Consider the following 25,508-nt stretch of genomic DNA (forward strand, 5'->3'; position numbering starts at 1 on the left):
ACTGACCTTGCTTTGGCGTCAGTGATACTTGACCCCTCCATCTTTAGCAATGTCCAAATCAACTTCTGTAGTCTTCATATCTGTCAATGTAACCTTTAGACCCAACTTCTCTCACTGTCTTTCTCAACCTCGATCTTCTCCTTGTTTTTTGTCTCTGTTTGTCTCTTTCTCTGCCTCGCTGTCTGTCTCTCCCTCTTTCGTTCTTCCTCTCTCTGAGGTTAACCCAGAGTTCAGCCATCCCTCTTTCTCACCTCTCTGTGACTGACAGGCCTGTCTTCCAGATGGCTGCCAGATTGCCAAGCTCCTTGTCAGTTCATATTAAGCTTTGTTTGATTAATGCATAATTTAAGGGCCCGTTAAGTTCTCCTCCACAAATATATGTGTATCCAATTAATGCTGTTAGGCTATGTGACATCACCGCCAAACTATTTATTGTTGTTTTCATTTTTTTTTCAACTCTTCATTGCAATGTCTTCTACTTATAGCCTCAGCTAGGGTAAAAACCCTGGTGCCCCACCTTTCTCATCTCTCCCCAGTCTGTTAGCATAAACTCTCAGTGGAACCAACGTGGAACAGGATGATTAAACTTGTTTACCTCCCACTTTCGGATACACACACACATATTTGGAGGAGACTAAACATTTTGCATGTGTGTTTGTGTGTGATGCGTATGTGTTTATGTGTTGCTGTGTGTGAGTGTGTGCCAAGCCACAAGTAATTTGAACAAAACAACAGTCAGACCTTGAGCTTACTAACACAGCTCTGTTTGAGTTTGTTTAACTTAATCAGCCTTTTTAGTTAGGTTATTCACAATGCAGCTCAACAAACATAGAAATGAGCCAAAACTGTTATTATGTTATTTCTTATGCCAACCAAAATACAGCTTGTATTTTGCAACAGGTGGGTGTGGAGCTGGGTGATACATCAATACCATATCGATATTGAATCAATAAATTTTTAATATATTAATTCAATCATTCAATGAATAAATATATCGATATCGTGATGTAAGACCAGATATTGTTTTAGCTTTTGGATATCGTTAGTGTCGTCTTTTTTTCTGGTTTTAAAGCTGCATTCTGGTGAGGTGATGTTTTTTGTTTTTTAACTTGCCAGATAGTTAAAACTGTTATTTACAAACTTAGACTTTTAATAAGTAATCATCAGTAATGTGAATAATATAATTCACATTACTGATGACGACTTATCAAAAGTCAAGTGATTTTCTCTAACACCCACCCCTTGCAATAACATTATGAACCTCAACCACCCTGGATGCCGCAACTTTTCTAAATCACTGTTCCTTGCTTTACACACACCCCCTCAGTAGGTAACAGCTATTTTGGCATGGCCATATGACAGTTAATTAGACTGATAATTACATATACACCTGTAATTAAAATTTTCTAAACATGCTTTCGATATGTATGATGAATATCTAATTTGGGGGGTAACTTTTTTTTGTCTTTAAAGTTTTTTTATATTTATAAATTGTGAAACAACTAAAAACTATTGTTTATCATCAGAGCTCATCTCTCTATATATTGTCTTTAAAGGAGCAGTATGCAACTAGCAGCTAATGGTGCTAACAGCCCAATCAGTGCTGATAGAGTGTTACATGTGGCCACTAGTCTTCTGTGGTGATGCTGTTCCACCAACGTGGCTCAGGATTTTGTTAACAGCAGTAACCACTGTATTAAGGTAGAAGGTAGATTTATTATATCTGTCCTCGATCCTGCTACATCTTTGGAGTTGAAGAATGAGTTTATTAAAATCAGCAGCTACTATGAAGATTCTATCTGGTTCCTTTGGCATGTTGCTGCTGGTGGCATCATTCAATTCCTGTAGTGCATTTTTTGAATTTGCCTCAGAGTCTTGAGTCCTTACGGCTCCCAACAAGGTTTGCCCATCCAGTGCAATAGCTTGATCCGGGATATTGGGGGTTAATCATGTCTCTGTGAAGATTTGCTCAGAGCAGTCTCTGATCTTCCGTTGCTGAGTGAGCCTCAATCGCATCTCATACACTCCACTCTCCTGTGACTGGAAATTAGCCAGAGGAAGGCTTAGCAGAGGAATGGTTCTTGGTCCATATTAGTTTAGCCTCACCCTGATGCCGGCTCTCGTCCATCTCTTCCTCCGGTGCTTTCAGTTTCTTTTCTCCCCTCTGGTCTGACAGGCTGCTCGCGTATACTGTCTGTGGGGATCCTCTTGTGGTCTGCTGCATTCAGTCCAAACCCCACACAACTTTTCCTTCTCCATCGTAGAAAAGTCGTGATTCAGCAGAAGGTTCCCTGTGTCGAAAAATAGAAAAATCTATCAAAATAGTAGCAAGGATTTGAGGAGCTACAGGCTGCTGCATCTACATGCACTGCCGCAGTGCAGTGTGAGAGCAATGGGATACATGCACAGGTACTCAAATGCACTAGCATGTATGCATGGCTGGGCCACCAACCATAAAAAAGAATAGAGAAGCTCGGGTTACAATACACACAGAGGGAGCGTGACTGTGTCCTTTGCTCAGGACACCATTACTACACTGTACCTTTACATAGAAAAAAGCTGTTATAGCTCCTATATTAATACTCTGAAAATCATATATAGCACCTTTACCAAGGTGGCTTATTAATAGAATTAGTAGGTATAAATGGGTCACAATGAATCATACTTTAGTTGTACATAATTCCTGCTGAAAGAGATTTGCATAATTAAAAGAGCACACGAGTTATCACAGTATGTTTTGACATAACATATCTCATTTGACCACCAAGTATTGATGTACTTAATGTGACCTTTACATACAACAGAAATGGCCTATGGTTCACCAATCACTGACGGCTGAGTAGCCTGTTCCCAGTGAGGACAGACTGGAGTGTACTTGATCTGCTGCAACTTAACAAAGCAAATTCCTCAACACTAGTAGACTGTGAGTGTGCTTCTATGTTTCCCTGTGTGCATGGTTTCTATGTGTGTGTATCCCTTAGGCATTGCTGTGTTGGAGTTTTGTAGTTTTGTGCTATAGGCCTCAGTGCTTTGTATGATTGATGCTCTCCTGGCTCACACCCACTATTAAGTTTATTATTCGTCTGTTCCAATGCAGTCACACTAGGGAAAACAGAATCTGGAGACAAAGGGTTGACACCATCAACATGGTGCACACAGAACACTGCCATGCACCAGAGAGAAAGAAAGATACTTTTGTCCATGTGTACATTTGCCTGTTGGCCAGTCTTTTCATCCAGTTTTTACTCCATCTCCTAAAATTGTGGAGGTAAATAAGTGAGCAATGCTCTCTTCTACACTGGCAACTAAATTTGTGTGATAGGGGTGTAAAAAGTAAACATGTTGGATCAATATATCAATGTCAATATCAATGTTCAACAATTTAATATTATTGAAGCCAAGTGAAAACATCAATGCATATCATCATCTTAACATTTACAGTTGATTTGAATTCCCATTGCCCACCTGTGTAACCATTTCTGTCCAAGAGCACCTTCTTCCTAAACATTTAAACAGTGCTAGTAGCCTTGTGCCAGGCAGGTGACGATAAGCTTTTTACTGATATTGTCCCATAATTATTGAATTGCAAATTTCTAAATTTAGTTATATAGAATAGATACTATATCAGTAATATTGTACTGTGATTAAACTTGGGATTTACAGTGATCTTCAACTTAACTGTTAAGTAGCCAACAGTGAAAAACTGTAGAAGGAGTGGTTGCTTCCATGGGTCAGATTTTGACTGTATGTTTTGGAAAAAAAAAAAAGAAAAAAGAATGACCATGAGTGATACATGGATAGAGAGCAGGTTGGTGGAGGTCTTTCAGGTTTTCAAGCTGCAGTAGCAAAGTGATGGTGAGGGGACCAAAGCTGGGCCAACCGAGACACAATGCCCCTGGGCTGACAACACATCGGTATGTGGTCAGAGCAGAACAGCCTGCAGGTACTAGGGTGAACAAAACACCACCTGAACCATCGCTCTCTCTATTTCTCTCGTGCACACACACACACACACACACACACACACACACACACACACACACTGGCCATCTTTTTTCTTTCAGCTAATACAAAATGCACTATGCTTAGCTTACTGTCTCTTCTCACATACATGGGTATTTATGCAGGTTAAATGCATGTTTTTCTTTTTTATCGTCTTTTAAGGTTACTCTTTGTGCATTTTTTCCTTTAATGATAGATGATGATGACATGCAGCAAAGGGGCTGCATGTTGGAATCAAACTTGAGGCTGCTGCAAAGGACTGATCCTATATGGAGCACCCACTACCAGATGAGCTAGAGGCCACCCCGATGCATGGCTTTCTTCAGCTCTATTTAAGCTTGATGCAGTTTTTGCACGATGTCTGTAAAGTAATGGTTTTAGTAAACCATCTGGAGTATTTATGATAAAGTTTCATATGAAAAAGGAACTCTGTATTCAGCCTATGACAATAATGAAGTTTGAGTATCTGCCTACTTTAGGGTAAGTGTTGTCTTCACAGCCACATTATGATAATAATAATGATAATAGTAATGAGGAAAATGATGATGATAAAAATTATGATTAAATTATTAATTTCAGTAGCGGCCTTGATTACTGGACATGAGTAAGGAGCTCAGAGGCTTTAACTAGTGCCTCAATGAGTGGAACAGAACAGGAGAAAAGACCTCCAATTCAGTCCATAAACAATACTACATATGCTAGAGTGCCCTCTAGTTATATTAATAATAATAATATATTAATACTATATCCTATCCGAGTAGGACTTTAGTTGCACTTTTATCTAGTCAACGCTGCTGTGAGTGTTATGTTTTCTTATTTTACTTCCTTAGGAGTGATGTACTCAAATGCGCCTCTAATAAAATTTTGTGTTCTATAATCATATGACAGACCAATAATACCACATCAGCTTTCCGCAGCTGAAAAATAAACACAGTTATGCTACATGTGGTAGCTGAATGTAAATGTCACATTCCCAAGTACTAGCTCATCAAGTTCAGCGCCGGTACACGAGGGAGGCGGGGGCCCACTTCAAACGAAGCCTGCCGAGTGCTGATGAAAGCGTCGCCTGGATGGCACAAGCTACAACTTTCATTTGTTTAGCAAGAGCGCTGACAGATCTATCAGTCATAAATATCCTGGAGAGAGTGATGGAGGAAGGAGGAGAGGAGAAGAAATAAGGGAATAACAGAAAGAGGGGGGTGAGACCTTCAGACATTTAAAGTAGTGTGTGTGTGTGTGTGTGTGTGTGTGTGTGTGTGTGTGTGTGTGTGTGTGTGTGTGTGTGTGTGTGTGTGTGTGTGTGTGTGTGTGTGTGTGTGTGTGTGTGTCTGTGTCTATCTGTGTTTACTTGTGTGTGTTTGTGTGTGTGTGTGTGTTTTTCTCTTTATTAAAACATGATTCAGGATCCAGGCACTGCCGCTTGTCACTGCCTGGATCCGTCAATTTATCTCCGGTAGCTGTCATTGAGATGTGGCCTTAAGAAGTTACACACCCACAGTCACTCGTAGCAATTGGCATATAAGATTCATTTGTACACATGCATGTACAATATATGGAAAAAAATACCCCCCCCCCAACACACACACATAAACACGTGTCCCCTGCCTTTTTCCACTCACCACACACCCATGCCAACATACACAGAACAGAGCACTGCGGTTTCAGTCGTACACAGCATGCATAAATCATTGCTGGTCTTGGAGCAACATATTAATCAATGATAGAAACACAAAAACATTCTTTTGCGCTAATCATCAACACTGTGTTTTTGATCTATCCAGAGCTTTAATCTTGTCTTATGTGGACAGAACCGTGCCTGTTGAGCATGAGGAGCATTGTTGTATGAGCATCACAGCCCTCTTAGCTGTGAACAAGTTTACACTGATTGTTTCATGTATCTAGGCCTGGGCTCCCAACGCCTGTGATGCTTTTGAACCTGGCCTTTTGTGTCCTCCAACAGAGCTTTTGTTCTAGATGAAACAGACTATGTATGGTCAGCACTGAGCTCCTGTACAACCAAGTGTCAGCTCCACCTCATGCATACACACAAACACACTCACACGCACATACTGTAGACAAGTCGGCATGCAGACCCATACTTGTATACAACAACATGTAAACCCATGCACACATATTTATGCGCGTGAGTCTGTGGGTGGACAGGGGCATCTGTTTTTTCTCAGCAGCACGGCTTCCTACAAGAGCAATCTCAATTACAAGAGAGGCTTGAGAATTAAAGTTTCATCGTACTGTAGCACCATGGCCTCTTCCAGGCGCATCAGAGCACTGCTGTTTTCTTTTTTAACAACACCACCATGTTTGGTGTCTCAGAAGAATTAAGTTTACTTTTATTTAAAAAGAAATTTAAAGTAGGGAGGAACTTGGTCTATATATGCAGTTGTCCACACAAACAACCAGGCTTGTATATGATACTGAAGTGCTCTCTTTGCAGTGATAGACAAAGAAAGCTACATTCCATTTTACATTTCAGGTGTTCACTGTGTCTCTCAACCAGAGACTTAAAATGAGTGCAAAGGTAGACTGAGTTTTAATTTATATTTGCAAACAATAGTAAAGTGTGTTAGGGTTAAAGCCATAGCACCTTGTCAATAGAATTGCAAAGGGACAAAGTTAAAGTCAGAAAACAAAACAGGTAAAAAGGCTACATGTCATATAAAATGTAACATCATATGATTTTTAGTTTTGTCCATATAGTTAAAGGGAATTCCCACAGTGTTCTTGTGACACATAACAGTGCAGGCTCATTTTGAAGAGAAATGCACCCACACTCAGGCGCACAAACATGCGTGCAGAGTTTCACTTGTTATTTCTGAATACATCTATTGCTCCTTTAATTCTAGAGAGCTTATTCTGTCTAAAATGTTGCCAAATGTCATTCTTTAAACAACAATTTGAGTGCCTGTTCACAAGAAAATGTTGCTGCAATGTTCCTGCAACATTTAGTTCACCTGTTTTACGATACTGAATCAGGAATCATAGCAACAGACTCACCGCCGAAACATTAGATACAGTTACAAAATAAGCATATGTGTTGCCCTAAAAATCTTCCTCTTAAAAGCTGAATGCGACAGCGGCAATGCAGGCCTTTGGTTGTTTTCTTTTTTGATGTGGCAGAATCTTGGTCGCACTTGTTCTGGTGGTAACGTAACAAAAGCTAGTACCAGAAGTCTTTGTGCTTGGATGTGTTTGAAAGAAAGGGGGACAGCAACATTTTCCTCTCAAATACTAGGGGTGGCGCATGAAAAAGTAAATGAGCATCCTAATATCGGGGCCTCTTAATTTTTCAGCAGACGTGATGAAGTGAGTTTCGACTGATGTTTCCTGAAAGTGGCAACACGTGTCCCTCTTACCCAGCTGGTGCAGTCCTCTCGTCTACAGATGTGTCGCTTGATGTACTCATCGAATGGCACACTGCCACTTAATAAAATATCACTCTTGCTTTGACAGGGAAGCCTTAATTGAGTCCCTCGTCAGTTTTATCAAACTGTGCGTTATCGTCATTTGAAACTTTTTTCCTCTCTTTCCCCCTCAGTTGCTCTCTTGCTCTTAATGGAATATGCTAGCAGTTGAATCTTCTGTAACCAAAGGAGAAGGGGGGGCGGTGAAAGAGAACAACACTGGGATCGAACGAGGAATAAAGAACAAGAGTAAAAGTGAGAGAGAACCAGAAAGAGAGAGAGAGGAGGAGGAGAAATAGCCAAGAGAGACGGTACGGAGAAAGAGCCTTCGGAGGCTATCTTGTCATTGGATTCATAATTCAGGTTCATGATTTTAATTTCCCTCTGTTCTTATCAAAGGCTGGTGGAGCAGCAGGGGGAAGGCTGGTAGTTAGCTGGATAACTGCATATGAGATGAGCTGCAGCACCCCGTCACAATGCTTGGACGACATAATAGGGATGGAAATGTGCCGAGAAGAACAGAGTATCCAGTCGAACACAGCGACTTCCTCTTTCAACCAACAAAAACCCACAATCAGGCGTTGTTTACAAAAAACCCTTTTTTGACATCGTCTCCCTTTTTCCTTAGAAGCCATAAGAAATCTCTCGCCCCCCAAAGTATATTCAATCACACGCAGAGAAAGACGATACGCTTGTGTAAAGCCCTGCACAAATACTGCAGATGAATAATGAATTTTGACTGTGTTTGGATGAGGTCTTTTCATTTGATAATATTCTCTTGTATGTCTGTAATAAAAATGCTGTTCTATCAAAGTGTATGTGTTTACACAAATGTAGAAACACTGTCACAAACTAATACAGACTAATGTTTAAGGCTGGTAGGCAGCTTTTAGATGTAAGACTTTAGTTAAGCGAGTTTGAGGGCCCATAAAGGACACATAATGACATGCAGTAGTTATAATAATGATTATGGTAAAAGTAAAAATTTGTACAAATGAATGTGGTCAGCATACACCGCCAATGCACTGTGCATACTGCAAAAACTAGAGGGCACTGTAGCAGCCCCTACCGAGATACATGCTTAGACCGCTCCCTTTACTTTGAAGGCACATGCAACCCTACACACACACACACACACACACACACACACACACACACCGAATATGTTATGTTGATGTCAGTTTTGATGTTCTTTTCTACTTATCCTTCCTCTCTCATCTTCATATTTTTCACTTCAATATTTTCTCCCTCCTCACTCAGTTTCTCTGTTCTCTCCCCCATTTTCTCTCCATCTCTTTCATTCTCTCCCTCTCTCTTCCTCTCACTTTTTTTTCTTTTTCTCTCTCACCCTCTCCCTATCTTTATTTCTCTGGCTTTAGTGCTTACAGGACTCAGTCGTGCCACTGTACTTCTCGGTCAGCCATTTGATCATTAATTTATCACAGTTCCAGCAGTTTGTTTGACAGGTGCAAGTGCTTTCATCTGACTAGTGCTAGGCATTGCTGAATGAACAAGGTAACTCAGACCTATATGTTGAGTAAGTAGGTGAGCTTGGAGCTGAATGAACCAATGGATCTCTCCTCAGAATCAGCAAGTGTGCCAGCGTGGGCCTTCTGGCTAACTGAGCTGGCCCGTAAACCAAGCCAATCCTGTAGGTCTGCTATGTAGCATGCCGAACCTAAAAGCAGAGAGGGGAGTCCAGTAAGTTTTGATTCCCTGCTAACTCCCTGCCAGACTCCTTTAGATCCCAAATGTCTGTAGTCCAGGTGCAGGCAGGATGGAGGGATCTGCTCCTACTACTGTAACATTTGGACCAAGAAAGCCCCTACTTGTAACTCCCATGCCCCATTACAGCAGAACCAAGTAGGGTGTACTGTGTGTCACTGCACAGGTAGTGCTGGTAGCATGACTTATTGTTAGGTTTCTGAGAATTAATTACAACTTGATTGCCATGAAAGGATGAAGGCCTTACCTGAAACAGCTTGACTTGCTTTGTGCAGCTGCTGTTAACGGTTATAATTGTTGTCCGTCACAGTCTCAAGAAAAAAAGAGTTACACTCATTAGCACCCCTTTTTCTCTGACATCTGCCCTCTGACCAGCTTGTAATTCGTCCACTGACAAGATAGACTTCTTGGAGCGAGTGGTCCAACGGCTGACTTTGTGTCTGAGGGCCTCAGGTCTGCAAGCCAATAGATGCGCTAGGGGCAGTAGACATATGAGTTCTAAGGAATGGGGTATTCAGGTCCAAAACATTCAGAAAGTTTTGCTTGAAACAAAGCACTTATAAGACCTCCATGTCAATCTTGTAGTCAGATTCAGCTGGATATTCTCAGTTTACCTGGTGATGTCGCTGAAGCATTTTTCTCTCTGCTCTTACATATATGTTTGTTAGTTTTGTCAAATTTAAGGTTTTATTATCCTCAACAATATGCACCCTTTGGACAGAGTTTCAAACATTTCTTATTATCAAATTGATCATTTCCTTATTGTTGAAGAGTGGGAATAAGCCTCATGCAGCTACCAATGATGTTGGTTGATGCTTGGAAAGGTAAACATGTCATTTCTTAGTGAAAGACCAAGTAGTATGTTTCTCTACAGACCTGGATTTGAATTTCAAACTCCCGCCGACGTTGACACATGGTATCTGTCTCTGTCTGTCTCTGCCTGTCTCTCCCTCACTCTCTCTCTTAGTTCAGCTGCAGAACATTAAAAACAGACCATCTCCTTTCTAATATTCAATATTTCTTCTGCTCTCTAAACTCACCACCAATTCTATTATTAAAGCATTCTTTTCACTCAGATGGTATGAACAACATAGTTTATGTATTATTTATATAAATATGGTATGTACTCAATGCTCTGAAAGACCTGGAAGCTGAGGGTCTCAGAGCTCTACCGTAATGGCCTTTCACACCTTTCTTCTTCATTCTTTCCTCAAGTGCCAGATCTGTTAGATTTTTTTCTTTAATGCAAAGATTTATTTGATTAAATCACATGCTTGAGCAGTTTGTAGTACACTACAGTGTTGAACAATCATACAAAACCCATACATTTTCCCTCTTTCTTCTTTTCTCTCTTTTCAGCTTCTTTCTTTCTTTTCTCTCCCTCTATCCCCGGAATCAAGGTCTGCTGGGGCATTTTTAAGACAGAGGCTTCCTGGACTATTTTGGTATCAAAGCTTTGAGGCAGCAAGAGGCATGCTCTCTGAAGTTGACATGTAAGGAGAGGAGGGCCTTCCTCTTCCACTGGTTTGTAGGGGGCAATGGGGGGGGGGCACTCAGTAGCCCTGCCAGGAGCAGTCTCTACTGGGGATATGAGCCTCAAACGCTCCCCTTCAAGCCCAGACCCTCCTGAGGCATTGGGGAGGCTTATGTTTCACATGTTTGGTGCCCAGTTCTCCTTATGTATGGATGTATGGCATTAAGATGGGTGTGGATGCATGAATACATTTATGTATTTGTGTGTTCACAATTGCGAAAAAAAAAATTTGTGGCACTTTTGAATGTTGTAACACAATGCAATTGTTACCAACATTCAACATTTTTGTGAAGTAAAGCTTTACAAAGCAACTTCATACATCGGTGGCCTCAAAGGATTGCAAGATGTAATTTTTTACTTTTTAAATTGAGAACATGATGGCATTGGAGTGCACATTCTACACTAAATTTGTTTTAGCAGTAGACGACAGTGTGGAGCGGAGGCAGTCAAGTTTTCTCCAGATTAGTTCTTATGAACAACTAGTCAGACAGTGGTTTTGGGTCAGAGCACAAATGTTGTTATCCCTGAACAATATGTTTTGTTTTGTTTTTTTTGGTGAGCCAACCTGACATCTCAAATCAATCTGGGAAAATAGGATGCATTTTTCTAAAATTGCTGAATGGGAATTCGGTTTCTATGCAGCTTTATTTTAAGGATGATTAGATGTAGTATTTTTTACATAAAAATCTTGCCTGCAGCTTTAATGTGACTTTAACCAGCTCCAGCCCTATGTGGTAGACTGTTGTCCAGATGACCTCCTCATTTTTTCCCCCCTCCATGCTGAAGAAGTCCAGCCGTCAGAGGATCTGACTGTGACTCGCTCTGACCTGGCTAGTCTCTCTACCAACACACTGCTCCCCGATTCATCTGCTGCCAACCCCTTCAAGTTATTCATCTGGAAGAAATATGCATTCATCATTGTATTTTTAATCACACCAAATAGATAGACAAAGAGAATGCCTTAGGGAGAGGGGGAGCAATCTACAATTCCCAGAGCTCAGATGGTATTCCTGCCCTGCATCGCCAAACATTCCCCAAATTGACTCTGAATGAATTTATTTTTAATGTGTGGAAGATGCTCTACCACAGAGAATAGAGGTGGTGTGTATATGAGTGTGTGCGGGTTTGTGTTCTTTTCTGTCTGCTTTGTAAGAGCATGTTTCTGTGTGTGTTTGCTCTCTTGTATGTGCATGCATCAGTAATGCAACTGCACATTGTGTACACATTTACCTGAGTTCATGTCTGGATGCATGTGTGTGTGTGTGTTCGTGTCTCTGTTTGTGTGCACTTGTGTTTTTTGAGATTACTGGAAAACATGAACAATAAAGCAATAAAGCAAGATTAGATAATGTCCTAAAGAGAGCAATGAATGAATGTTTTTTTTTTTTTTAAGTTTTACATTATGAAAGTACTGTTCTAAAAGTTCTCCTCACAAACCCACCACATAGCTATGAAAGTGTCCATTGCATAATCCCTGTTTGACCCATCTCTGTCCCAATGAAAGCCCGGTATTGTAGTGAAGCTGTTTGGCCTAGCCAGCCCCGAACAAATGAGCAAGCTCATCCCTCCGTTCTCCGTTCCATTGTGTTCATTAATAAATTAATTTATCAGCTCGTCTTGGTTCCAGCCTAATTGAGTCCCATTGCAGCCTTCTAAGTAGGACACGTACGGATCCGACAAATGGAATGGTATCCGGCCCTTGGTCCTTTGGGCTATGCCTTGGCCCTGTACCCTGGAACACACTGCTTTGTTAGCTGCTCTGCGTGTGTGTGTCTTTGTCTGTGTGTGTTTGAGTGTGGATAGATCTGATACCTCTTTCATCTGCTTTGAGCTATCTGTTGATTATCTCAGTGCAGTGTTATCGCATTCTATGTTAGCTGGGACGGGTTGGAAGGTGGGGGTCGCTCTGGGAAGATAGGAAGAAAGAGAGAAGAGCAGAGGAAGGAAGGGGGCTTCCTGTTACCCCATCAGAGATGAGCCCCCACAGTGTTGTGCCTCTGCATACACACATACATAAATGCACAAACTCTTGCACACACCGCAAACAGATGTGGGCTCTCAGAAAAGGGAGGGTCTTCTATAGCTTAATGCCATTACATTAAATTTTAAATAATGTTATGCAAATCAGAAATGACAGGAGATTATCTCCTTGGGACCTTGAAAGGGATTCGTCAGTTCTTATTCCAATAGCCCTGGAAAATAGCCCAGACGTCCTGAGTGGAGAAATATGGCAGGGCGTGACGGAGCCTGCCGCTGCTGAAAGAGGAGACCGTGAGAAAAGGCCCCAAGTGTTGGCTATTAAAATCAATTTACCCAGGAAGTCAATGAAGAGAAATCCCTTAGTAAAGGCACCTCCCAGGACAGCTCAGGGGTCCTGGATGAGGAGCATAGGCGAGGAAGATGTGATCGCCTCATGCCAAGGTGAAAGTAACACATACGCCAGAGGAAGGAGGAGGAGATGGGGGAGGCAGAGAGGGCGAGGACTGTCTTTCATGTTTTCCCTTCGTGCCTGTTTTATCTCGACAGCCATGCCGTATGTGCAAGATAGTTTTAAAGGAGCGTGGCCTGGCGTGGATGCTTCCTGCCTGCATTGTTTCGCATGGTGATGGAGAAGTTCTTAGTTGTAAGAGTTGGATGTGGAGGGTAAACTATGGGTTTACCGCGCTGTTAGGGAGTGATGGAGGTCCTGGAGTTTGTTGTCATTACACCAAGTGCCAGTATGTACTGGTACACTGCATGCACATCATGTTGGGGGATAGTGGTGGTGGTGGTGGTGGGGGTGGGGAAGACTCCCCATTTTCCTCCACTACTGTCAACATCCCTCTCCCACCCTTTTTCCACTCTCACGGCGGGTCAGGAGTGCGGCAGCCATACTTGCACAACAGCCAGTCTCAATATTGTGTTAGGGACACAGCCATCCATTACTGAGAAAACAAAGTCTTGTCTGTCTCCAGTGCTTTGGGCCAACAATTAGAGACATCACGCCAGCACAGGGGCACTGAAGGGGGGGAGCAGACCTTATCAGAGCCATTCCATCAAATATTGATGGACCTAATTGAGGTTTTTAGGCACTACAAAGCTTCCTGAAGAGTGTATCTGTTTTTATGGGCAAAGTAGAGTCCTGGTGTAACGGAGCAGACAGCGAGAGGAGTGCAGTCTTGTGTGTAAATTGCATGCTATGTAGACTAACTGGAGGCAATTGCATGTTATTGAGATGGAAGATGAGGCAGAAACTTGTACCAATGAAATTCTCCTCCCACGGTTGCTAAGTATGTCAACACCAAGTTATTGTAACAGACTCCTTATTATGTTATATCTCAAAGAGAAATATATGAGGGACATTTGAAATTATGATCATGTCATGATATTTTTATTCTCTCCTTTTTGACTATTCTTCCCTATTCTGTCAGAAAACAGAAATAGCATCTGGGCTCCCTTTTGGTGTATGTTTTCCTCTCTTTCTCTCTCTCTCTCTCTCTCTTCCAGTCATTTTGAGATAATGCAGGATTACGTTTCAATCTTTTTGCTTGAAATATAAATATAAAACTTTACTGCTGCAGTTCTTATCCCTCTCTGGCTCTCAGTGCTGGTCCCTGGTGACACCAGCCTGAGAATGGCAGCTTTAATTTGCAGGAAAACAAGTTGAGAATATTGATTTCAAAAAGTGCTCTCTTCTCCCCTTGGAAAAAAAAATGAAGAAAAAAAAACTGTCTGCTGTGTGAAAACCTGTAGCCTTCAATTAAGTGGGGCTTGTAGGTGTGTGTGTTTTCATTTGGGCACGGTGTTCACTTGAAATGACACATTAAAGGCTGTGTTTTACTTCAATCAGACTGTGAAAATATACACACAGACCTAAGTGTCTCTTGAAGGGCTCCGATGTTGGCACACACACCCCGCCACCATACAGCACCAGACAGATGGGCGGTATTTATCTTAGAATAAGAACCATGTTCTCCTGCTCCAAGAAGGGAAAACACTGCCTTTCCCACTTCTGAAGACGACACGTGTCCTGGAATTCATGTCAGTTGATGTTCACAGGTCTCAAGTCTCACTTCTCCTCCCTAAGACTTTTTGTAAAGTACAATAATCTTATACAGCCTTTTTTTTCTCCCCATGCACAATACAGAAATGAGAGCTTTGCTCCTTGGCTCTATCCCCGTGCTGGACTGTTGAACCACTGCGTTTCTATTTATTTCAACTCACAATAAACCTACAGTGATTCATTTGATCTTGTTTGGTGAATAGTCAGTCCCTGTGGTAAGGCTTATCCCCTTTAATGCAAGGCCTATTTGGGGTTCTGATCTGGTGCTTAGGGCCAGGCAGAGTTGGGTATCAACGCAGGGACTGACTGGAGCTAGTGGTTGTAACACGCCATCCCAGAGGCTTTGGAAGTCATCCCGCTAATACAGACATGACTAAAGCTCCCTATCATCCCCCACAGAATGACACGGCACGGCTCCAAGACTTAACTCTTACAAAGAGCTTAAATATCTTAGATGTGTAATGCATAATGGAGGTGTGTTCTGTACTTTGGGGCACAGTATTCCCATCGCTATACTAGGCTGTACTACAATAGCGTACTGGCTTGTTCACAGTATCACTCAGCAGTGTCAACAGTGAGAAGTGTTTTCAGATGTATGAATAATGAAAGGATTTCGGCTATGATGATAATAAAAAGATAAACCTCATTACCAGGTATGTCCAGTCACTTTTTTATGAAAAGGGGAATTTCTGTTAAAAGCAATACCCTCCTCTGTTGAGTAACACAACATTTGTTCTCCTTTTCTCTTTGTTTCTCTTTTTGTCTCTATCCCTGCGTGTGTGTCTGTGTGTGTGTGTGTGTGTGTGTGTGTGTGTGTGTGTGTGTGTGTGTGTGTGTGTGTGTGTGTCTGTGTGTGTGTGTGTGTGTGTGTGTGTGTGTGTGTGGGTACCATGTGTTCTTCTGTGTTTGCATACACTGTGCTCAAGTTTGCTGAAAAGGGGGTTGGAAGCTCCCCTAGTGGCTCCTCCAGAGAATTACCTTAGAGAGTAGTGTTCTGCTCAGCAGCAAGTTAATGGCACAAAAAATAGCAAACACATTACATTTTTGTTTCCATATCAGCAGTCCAACTGTGTACCTTCTATTTTTGTTTGCTTACATATATATGTAGAGGAAAAAGGCTTGTTTGTGAATCAGTGTAAGCTCAAAAAGTGTGTAGGTATTTAGTGTTTGCAATTCAAGTACAATGTTCTCATCAGCTACTACTAAATAAAATAAATGTGTTAAGGGAGAGTTATTTATTTTCATATACATGATTTTTAGCTTGCAAGATGATAATTTTTTTTTTTCCCCTCACAGCCGCTATGATTCAGCCTAATATATTCTGTTTAGCACTGAGAAAAGTAGGCTGCAAGATGGAGCCTTGGAGGGTAGCAAACAACAATATGATCCACTCTTTTTTTAACTTAGATATTAATGTTTTACTGTGTTTAGACGCCCAGTTTAATCCGTGCAGAATTATCAGGACATGTTTGCAGGCAAAGCCAAGAAGCACACACCGACATACTCAGTAGTTAAATCTTAATTAGTGCTGCAAACAGAGTTCCCAGTGCTGTTGGTCAGGAGACAATGAAATGGATTTCTGCACAGAGCTGAATGTGTGTGTCTGATGGCAGTAGATAGCCTCCCATTGAGCCTGTAAGCAATCCTGCCCTCTGATTAATGAAACTGAGATGAGATATATGGAAACATATAGGAGGTTATATGTGTGTCAGCATGTGCTTGCATGCACAAATGTGTGTATGAACATGCTCCTATGGGTGTGTGCATGTGTTTTGCATGCTAATTGAGCCTTTGGCCAACGCAAAGTGGTCCATCATCTTTAGCATTTACTTTGTGCTGTTATGAGCTCAAAGAAGTGAACAGTCTCCCTTGGCAGGATAAAACTGATAAGGCATGATGACTTGTTATCTACGCTTCACCTTTCATTTGTTTTGATCTTTAAGTGGTGTAACATCGTGTATGTGTGTGAGAGAGGAGGGAAGCAGTGAGGGAGGTGCCATCCTGATGTGTTTGTTCTAAATCGATTACCTGCTTCCTACTTTTTCATCATCTTGTTCATCCTCTTTGCATGTGCTATGCTGCTGGCCAGCTGATTGTATCAGGAAGCGGTCAGCAGCCCAGGATATTTCAATTTCATTGGATTTAAAGAGGACTGGGAGGAGGTGTGCACATTAGCGCCTCAATACAATCGCATTTGTCAGCATGATCCTTTTTAAGTGCATTTCAATTACAGCGTGATTCTTTGATTTTATTATGCCCCGGCCTTGCCGGCAAAATGCTCACTGCTGGTTGAACAAGGCACTGTCTAATGTACACAATTTAATTTTCTTAATTGAGCTAACGTGCTTTTCATATCCTAATTCCTAGAATAATCTTTGAATTCTGTATCTGCTGCGGGAAGCTTTTAATGAAAGAGGGCAGCCTAAAAACATCTGTTAGACCCGTGATTAAATAATCCGCATAACATCTGCATTTATGAGGGTGTTAGTATGCTGCCTAGCCCTTTATCTATTTTGGGCAATTATCTTGTGTGACTGTAGTAATACAAGATATTAATATAGATGTGTTTGTGCGGTTACCCCCTCTCCTCCGCGCTGATGACTGTCATCTGGCTTTGTTTCCACAGAGAACTCTGGCTATTGATACAATGTACCAGAAGTCTCCTTTAAACAAAAGGAGGGGGATATGCTTTGTTCTTTGTTTGAGCTGTGTGCATAAGCTATTTGTGTAGTCTCCTCTTCTGAAAGGTGGGAGGCATGTTGAGCAAATCCTGTTTCCTCTTTGGCAAATGGTTAGGTAATTGATTAAGCTGTTAAATACACACACATCAGCGCTTGCACTTGCACACACACACATCCTTAAATGCATCCCCGATCGCACAAACACATGGATGTGTTGCACAGTATTTCCATACCTGCTGGCTTCACACAGTGTCGCTGGAGTACCAGCAGAGAGCCTTCTAGCCCATTGCAGAGTGAAACAGAGTACCTCCTCTCCTCATACCCTCCCTCGCTAGCCTATATCAGACCCACTTTTATCAAGAATCACATGAAATGGGGTATCAAATGAAAGCCATCACTCTACCTCCTTAACCTCATCTACCTGCTCTTTCTCTTTTCCCCCTCCCCTGTCCTTCCTCTTTCTCCTCCCACGTTTTCCTGGTGGCGTGGTCATCTGTCCATTAAGAGGGGGTGAGTCAGTCACCTGCCGTTTGGCCCCCTCATCGTATGACACACGGTGGCACAGCACGGCTGTCATCGCCTCCACCGAGCCTGGATCAGGTGACCAGATTATCTCCCTGTCGGCTTCCATTTCCCACATTCTCATGTGCTACACTGAAAACAGATCGCACACAATCAGGATGAAACCAGCCAAACGACCATCCAGTCCGCAGCCTGCGATTTCCGCGACATGTGTCAGAGAAATGCTCAGGTCAGACCTTGTTGACTCGAAGGTCTTGGCATTGGGTAGAGTTTGATGGGCGATGTTCCAACGTGAGTAATGCTACTTGTCAAGCATACACCTCTCTGAGCTGAAAAGCATGTTGTTTGGGGTGTTGGCGTGGCCTGGTGGTTAGAGAGATTGTTGGGTATCTGGGAGAACACAGGTTCAATCTCAAGCTGCAGCGACCACTGTGACCATCCTATCCAATTGTCAGTTACCAAGGCATGACAAGCTTCTGCTTGTTCCGTGGGCGACATTTCTGCAGTCTGCTGGGATCCATGGGAATTACATGTGATAAAGCAAATATTTCGAGCTTAACTTCCCTACTTTTTGCTCTGTGAAGGGCAATTGGATTGCAAGAGGTAACTGCAATGATTGCAGAGCATCCACACTGGTATTTGTGACATTGCCTCTCAGTGTTGTGTTGTATGAACAGCTTTCTGGAAAAGTCCTAGACTGGCCATGAAAAGCATCACATCCTTAAAAGTGCTAAGGTCTGGAAAGTATGCACAAAAAAGTTTTGACTTTTATTAGGGCTGGACTCTAATATTTGACTTTCAGATATTCATTTTGTTGGCTAGGTCTTTGGTTTTCATTTTTGGGATTTGGATATTTGTTTTGTTTTATTTATGTGTGCATGTGTGTTTTGAGAAATACATATATCAGTGTATGTATTGTTATATATTTTTGAAGGGTGAAATCTTATTTCAATTCTAGAGCTGCAGTTAATGTATTGATTCTCTCAACTCATCATTGCCCTGCTCTCTCTATTATTGTGAGAGCTCTGTGCCAGGGACAATTGGTGAGAGTCCACTCACGAACACACAGAGTATCATGGCTAACTGTTACCCACATGGTTAGTAACAAGTTTTAACAACTGAGTTGAGCCATTTTGGTGTCAGTGTGAGTTTACTGGGAGTGTTTAAAAACTGCTTGGTGTTGGATGTTGGCCGCTGCTACTATGTTAGCATCACACCCAGACCCCTGCTGGCTGAAGCTTTGAATATTTGCTGTTGATATATACTTTATTACTTTATTTAGGAAAGCTCTGCCTTTTTTGTGCCCTCAAGATGACATAAAGTTATGATATTTTAGTAAAAAGAAAATATATGTAAGCTTTGATTGCAGTGTTCCCTTGCTTCTCATTAATGTCCGCTTTATGACCCATGAAAGGTCAAGGGGTCAGCAAAGACGAAGGGAGTTGTCTGAGTTCAGCCAGATGTTGTTTATTTTATTGTGTCACAGCAATGCCATGTCATTCATTACACGCCTCTGTGGTCATGGACAGATGAGTGTCTTCAGAGCAAAGCCACACCCAGGGATAAGGCTAATTGCCGCTGCACAGCCATTGTCTTTAAAGCCCTATTTTGTGGCTGCCGCACTAAGTGGTGCAGCAACAAGGGACACATGGATGCATGCTGGCAGTGCCCTTCATGTGGTGGGCACTAGTTTTGTTTCTGATTATGGAACATGATTTTGTTTTTTCCTTCACTCATCTTGTGTTTTTTTTGCTGTCTCTCTTTGTGCCTGGTCTGTTTTAACTGCTTGGGTTTGGCTCTCCCTGGGCGGTGCTGTGTCCCCAGTGCCGGCATGGAGGTTGTCTCTGCCTCACTGGTGCCCACATTAGGGAAAAAAAAACTTTCCCCAACCACTGAACCCACCCAGAACCTTTCTGCCTCAGGCTCGTTTTCCCCTCAGTGACTGACTTTTATTCAGGGCGCACAGAAAAGGCAAATAATAATTGAAGGGTTGAGCTTTCAATTCAACCGTAAGAATAGTACAGCAATATCACCTCAAGGTGGGGTGATTGACATTTTTAAACAACAGTATATCATTCAAAAGAATTCTCATTACATGTGTTTTGCTCTGTGTGGTAAGCATTGCAAAAGAGGAATTATCTGCTCCGTCTGGCTGTGTTTGATGGTGCATATTCCCCCAGGACCAAGCCTGTGAGAACTTCTTGTCAAGCTACTCCTCACTTTAATGTGTAAAATGTTTTTGGCAGATGCTCCAGTAAAAGTCCAGTGCCATCAACTGATTCTGCCTCTTGCGCTCTCCCCATAGACAAATCTCAGCGGCGGTTTGTGCAGAGAGAGCTCAAATCCTTGACCTGCCCCCTTCTCTGGGACCTCTCTTGGAGGAGCGGAGTGCAGTAATCTGACCAGTGCACTCCTTGCAGACACGGTCGAGTCCCCTCTGTTGTGCTATTATCAGCTGAGTGTTATTACCCCTCTTTGCACAGGAAAATATGCCTTGATTTCCATCGACCCATCCCTGAATCAATGCTTTTAAAAATCTGAGACACCTTTTACTTAAGAGCAAAAGCATGCATTTTATGTTTTGACATGGTCATATTGATTGGGGGTGGTGGGGAGATGGGTGGAGTGGGACGGAAAGGGAGGGGGGTGGGTTGTTGACCCCTCCGTAGTTCTTTCTCCCTCTCCTACAATCTTTGCGCTTCTCTCCTTTGCGCTCTCAGTTGCTGCCAGTGTCTGGTAACACTGCCATCCTTAATGGCTTTCCTGTGCTCCATCTACGTCCCCCACCCCCTCCATGCTCAGCCATGTCTCTCTTGCATCCCCTCCACCTCCCCGCCTGCTCCCCCTCTCTTGTCTTTGGAGGCCCCTTACGCTGTGCACTTTTTTCCCCCCACTAATCAATACTCAGTGCTCCCCCCTGTCCACACCCCACGTCACTCACATTTGGTCTGCTGATAAATTATGGATGGGGGCCTCTCACATCACATCTAAAATTTCTATTGTGTTTGTCAATGGATGATCGATACTTCACCTCGCCTCATCCTCAAAGCTCCCCGTGCCTCTGCTCTCTCTCCACTTTCATCCCCTGTCTCTTCTACCGTTTTTTTTTTTTTTGTTGTTTGTTTATGATTTTGGTTTGCTGGAAGTGCTTCTGGTGCCTGGGTCTCCGGGGCTGTACCTAACAAAAATGTAACCATCAAATAAATGCATCCGCCCTCCCCTCTTACCTCGCCTTGTCACTCTGCCACTTTCATCCCTTACCTTGCCTTTTCGCCCACTCTTTCTCATTCCAAAATGTCGCTAACATGTGTCGACATTGGCTTCAGACAAAACACCAGTTTGAAATTTGTGGCTTGATGCCAGTTTGTGGATGAGAACTTGCGTTTGACGAAACCACATAGGCCTCCATCTTCCATTCTCCTCAGCAGCCTTTGTCCACCCCCACACCCTGAGAGCTGTGAAGGCAAATCAACACTTGGGTGGATGTTTGAAGTGTAAGAGAATTTGAAGAAGGAAAAAGACTAAACAGACAAACATGCCCTTAGCTGTCATTCCTGACTGGACTTTATTTAGCTGTCAGTGTTTTCTCTTTAATACACTGTATATACAGTATGAAGGCACTCATATAACCTTGACCATTAACAGAAAAAGAAAACCAAAGCACCCATACACTTTCACACGCACTCACATACATCCACGTCTCAGCTTTTGTTTCTCACACTTATACCTTCCACTTTCTCACTTTCTCTCTCTCGCACATATACAAACCATGCAGGGTCACAGCGGTGCTGGGGGTGTAATTTAAGTGGCATTGGGCTTATCACAGCCTAAGGTTCAGCTGTGATCTCTGGCTCTGAGCCGCACCTGCTCGTCACACCAGATCTCACCTCCCACCTGCTGACGAGAGAAACTATGCTGCTTAATAACTGCAGCGGGCAGCTCCCTGCCTCCTTTTGCATGACCACTTAACCCCTGACACGGCCTTTTAAGTGAGGGTCTGGTATGTGTCTGCCAGCCTCAGCCTGGCAGCCGGGACTTTGTGCCATTACCTTAAGTAACATGCAATCTCCTGTCAGCAGCGAGGCAAGAAACTATTTTAAACTGCTGCTTTAGAGAAGAGTAGTTGGACATTTTCCACATTTCTGTCACAATTTGTTTTTCATCATGATTTGATGCGTTGGCTTAGGGAGTGGTCCATGTCATTTTCTGACCTTTGTCTTTACTTATTTGGGCAGCAGGGAAGTTTCCTGAATCAACTAACATTAAGGCTATACATTCCAAAAAAAGTCAACACTTAATTCCCCAGATCCATTTTGTTTGAACCAGTTGGAAAAAAAATTCCAAAGACAATTTCATTCCACTATGCAGTGGTCAACATGTGGGTCGAAAATGACTAACAAGAGGCAGTAACTCCCAACATTTTCAACATTTAAAATTGCACAAAGCAAAGTAAGTTGGTGAACTATTGCTTTGCTCGTATTAGTTTAACAGCTAAGTACATTTTTACCAAACTTGTTTTCACAAATAAATGCCAATTTTAAAAAGCTTTCATTATTTTTGTGGTTTTGAAATTGACATTACATTGATTGAAGAGCACATGTTGACTTGTTTAGTACTTAAACAAGTTTAAGATTCAGTACTTGACTGGGGAATTGCCTGACTTGACTTGAGACTTGACTTGTGACTTGCAGAACAATGACTTGGTCTCACAGCAACAGCAAAAATGGCAGCTGTCAGAGAAGTAAAATCTTATTGTTGTTTCAATTAGTTAGTTTGCATCGTCCCTTACAAAGCAGTAACACCAGAAAAAGTTTTAAATGATCATTTTCGAGCTTTGAGGGTGTTGGTATAAAATTATTAGAATTATGAAGAAGGATCATAGTTACTCGGTGCTCTCAGGGAGGGTCAAAAAGGGCTGAGACTGTGTGGGCTCGGTCTCTGAGTGTGATCTGCTTCCTGTCTGTCTGCACCTCTGCACCCTCTTCATCAGTGGCAGCACAACAGCCCAACCTCACATGCACTCAGTTGTCCATTCCCACAGCCCTGCCATTCCTCCCTGTTTCCAAACCAGGCAAGGTGAAAATCTTTAAGACCAACCTCCATCTCCAGACTTCCTCTGACATGCCTTACTGGCTTATATGAGGAGCCCAAGTTGACCCTTGCTACATAGACACACACAGACGAGCACAAATGATCGTATATAGACTTGTGCACAGCCCACTGACAGATGAGCCACAGAGCAGCATGGCATGCCAGGCGGGAAGAGAATCTCTCCCCGAGCAGAGGTCAATGGCTTTTATCTTTAGTTTGTCTGACCTTAGCATAGGTCTCATTCATCTGAAGGTCTCACACGCATAAGAGCTGCTAGTGAATGTTGAATCCTGGGTATCTATTTCTGACTGTGAAAATCTGAGTTGCAGATATTATCTGTAATATAGTAGGATCTAAAAAGATCACCGTGTACCTAATATAATTGGTAAGTCTGTTCCCTTAAAGCCATAGGTCAATTTTCATGCACGTGTCCTTGTGTTCATGAGTGTGATTCTAAAGCACCGCTGATCACTCGCTGTACTTCAAGTCACTTGTGATAACGGTGTCAGAAACAGTAATTTCAAAAATGTAGAAGTGTTTGTTCAGAGATAATATTGTGGATAATATTGTATAGTATTTATGAATTCCGGTTCAGAAATAAAAACCTATCCACACAATGAATGGTAATGATTGGTATGTGTATTGTACACACTGGTGTATCTCATCTATTCAGCCATGATTGGACCATTTACTGGGCAAACATTTCAATTGTGTTTGACCTCTCTCAGAAAGGCTGACATTGCCCCCTTTCACTCTTCCTATCTCTCTTCCTCTTCCATTCTGCTTCCCATCAAGCACACACACACATGCCCGCTTCCTCTCTCCCTTTCGCATCAACTGCTTCCTTCTTAGGCCTGAGTTCTGTGGAGGAGGTGGTGTCATCCTCCGCTCTCAGCCGTCGGTTCAGATTTGCCTCCGAGCGCAGCGAGACTTCCTGATTTGTGTGACAAACACAAATGCCTTTAAATTCCCACAGCCCCGGCTCCTTACCAGCCTCATACCTTGTAATGCATTATTCACATCCTCCTCTAGCACCCACCCAACCCTCTCGCATCAGGAGAGGGACAGCCACACACGACTTCCCTGGCAGAAAATCCATACGGCCTTGACGTCTTTGCTTCAAGTGGGCAATTAATAGAACCGCAAGCCGGATCTATTTTCTCTCATAATTGTAGTTAAAGATGAGGACATAATGATGCCATTGAATGACAATGGTAATTTTTTGGCAAGGAGACTGTGGCCATGAACATATCTTATTGGTGATTGAGTTGGTTATGGCCTCTTCAGGGTGCTAGTTATGAGTTGCCAAAACTATGAGAAAGAAAATGTATCTATACCGGATAGTGATGGTGGTATATACTTAAATATACGTAAGGACTATGTACATGTTGACGTACTAAATTGTCAGTGTCCCCTCCTAGATCTCCCACCATGACCTTGATCCCAGTGCCCTTTGACATCATTGACGCTAGTATAGACATATTAAATATCAAGGAGATGGTAGCTGTGAACCTTAACAACTCTGCTGAATGCTTTACATGGACTCACTATTTCTCATAAATGTCTGCTAGCTTTACAATTACTTAAATTCCAAACTGCTACCATTCCTACTACTTTCTTTTATAGCACTAAAAAAAATTACTTGTTTTTGTGATGTTTATGTAAGTGTATATGACTGGTCAAAGTGCTGTTCTTGTTTACTGAGCAAAGTTTCAGACATCCGCCGTGGTTTCGTCGAGGTGGTGAATGTCTTAGCGTCACTCGGGTGTCGTGCCAACACATAAGCAAGCTAAGCACCCCATGCTGTGGCCGCGGCCCTCGCAGTATAACCTGTCTTCCTGCCGACTCACTCCCATGCGCTGACACCCTGCTGCAGCTGAGCAGAGGCCCGTCTGCTTCTTAATGGTGAAAAACGAGAGCTGTCATGTCGTAATCGTGTAATAACCGTGCATGGTGTCACTTTCAGCAATTAATGGAGACGCTGTGACTGGGCCGCGTAAATCCTGGCTAAGTCGGCTGCAGCAGTGTACAGCAGTAGAGGAGAGTCGGAGAGGCTTACGTTAGGGTGTGTTCGTTTATTTGTCCCTGCATGTGTGTCTAAGGTGGGGAGGTAAAGATTTGCATGTGTCTGAGTGTTCCTACATGTGATTGTCAGAAATAGAGGGATTAAAAGTGTATGTCTGTGAATATTCGGTGATTTGTTTGCTTACACAGTTTGTGTGGGTGTATAGAAATGTGTCAGTGCCTAAAAGAAGAAAGAAAGCTGAACAATAGTGAAACCGTTGGGGGTTTAGTCTGTAGTGATGACTTGGCAGACTTTTTTGCTGCCCTCACTGCCCTGGATGTCTTGTCACTTTTCACTGTGTACTGTGTCGTAAATCAACAAAGCCATAAAAATGATCTTAAGTGGAAGGTCATAGTGAGAATATATAGCTGAGGGTGGATAGGTTATGTAGGATTGCTCTTTTATGATTATCCAGGGGATACAGGAT

The 25,508-nt window shown here is 42.5% G+C and overlaps 1 long non-coding RNA gene across 6 annotated transcripts in view; it reads left to right on the plus strand.

Moving 5' to 3' along the window:
- Nucleotides 1–25,508, plus strand: part of LOC121937823 (uncharacterized) — a 394,787-nt gene that overhangs the window by 78,958 nt on the left and 290,321 nt on the right. For 3 of the 6 annotated variants that reach the window (XR_006105216.2, XR_015777029.1, XR_015777025.1), the window contains exon 1: nucleotides 18,064–18,216. The exons of 2 other annotated variants lie outside the window; for them this stretch is intronic. This is a non-coding gene — a long non-coding RNA (uncharacterized LOC121937823). Of the gene's footprint in view, nucleotides 1–18,063; nucleotides 18,217–18,244; nucleotides 18,529–25,508 lie in introns of those variants that run through there. One more of the 6 variants, XR_015777032.1, reaches the window with a different exon arrangement.

This window comes from Plectropomus leopardus, chromosome 1 (assembly GCF_026936395.1).
Source record: "Plectropomus leopardus strain MGB_pleo_1.0 chromosome 1, ASM2693639v1, whole genome shotgun sequence".
NCBI classification, from domain to species: domain Eukaryota; kingdom Metazoa; phylum Chordata; class Actinopteri; order Perciformes; family Serranidae; genus Plectropomus; species Plectropomus leopardus.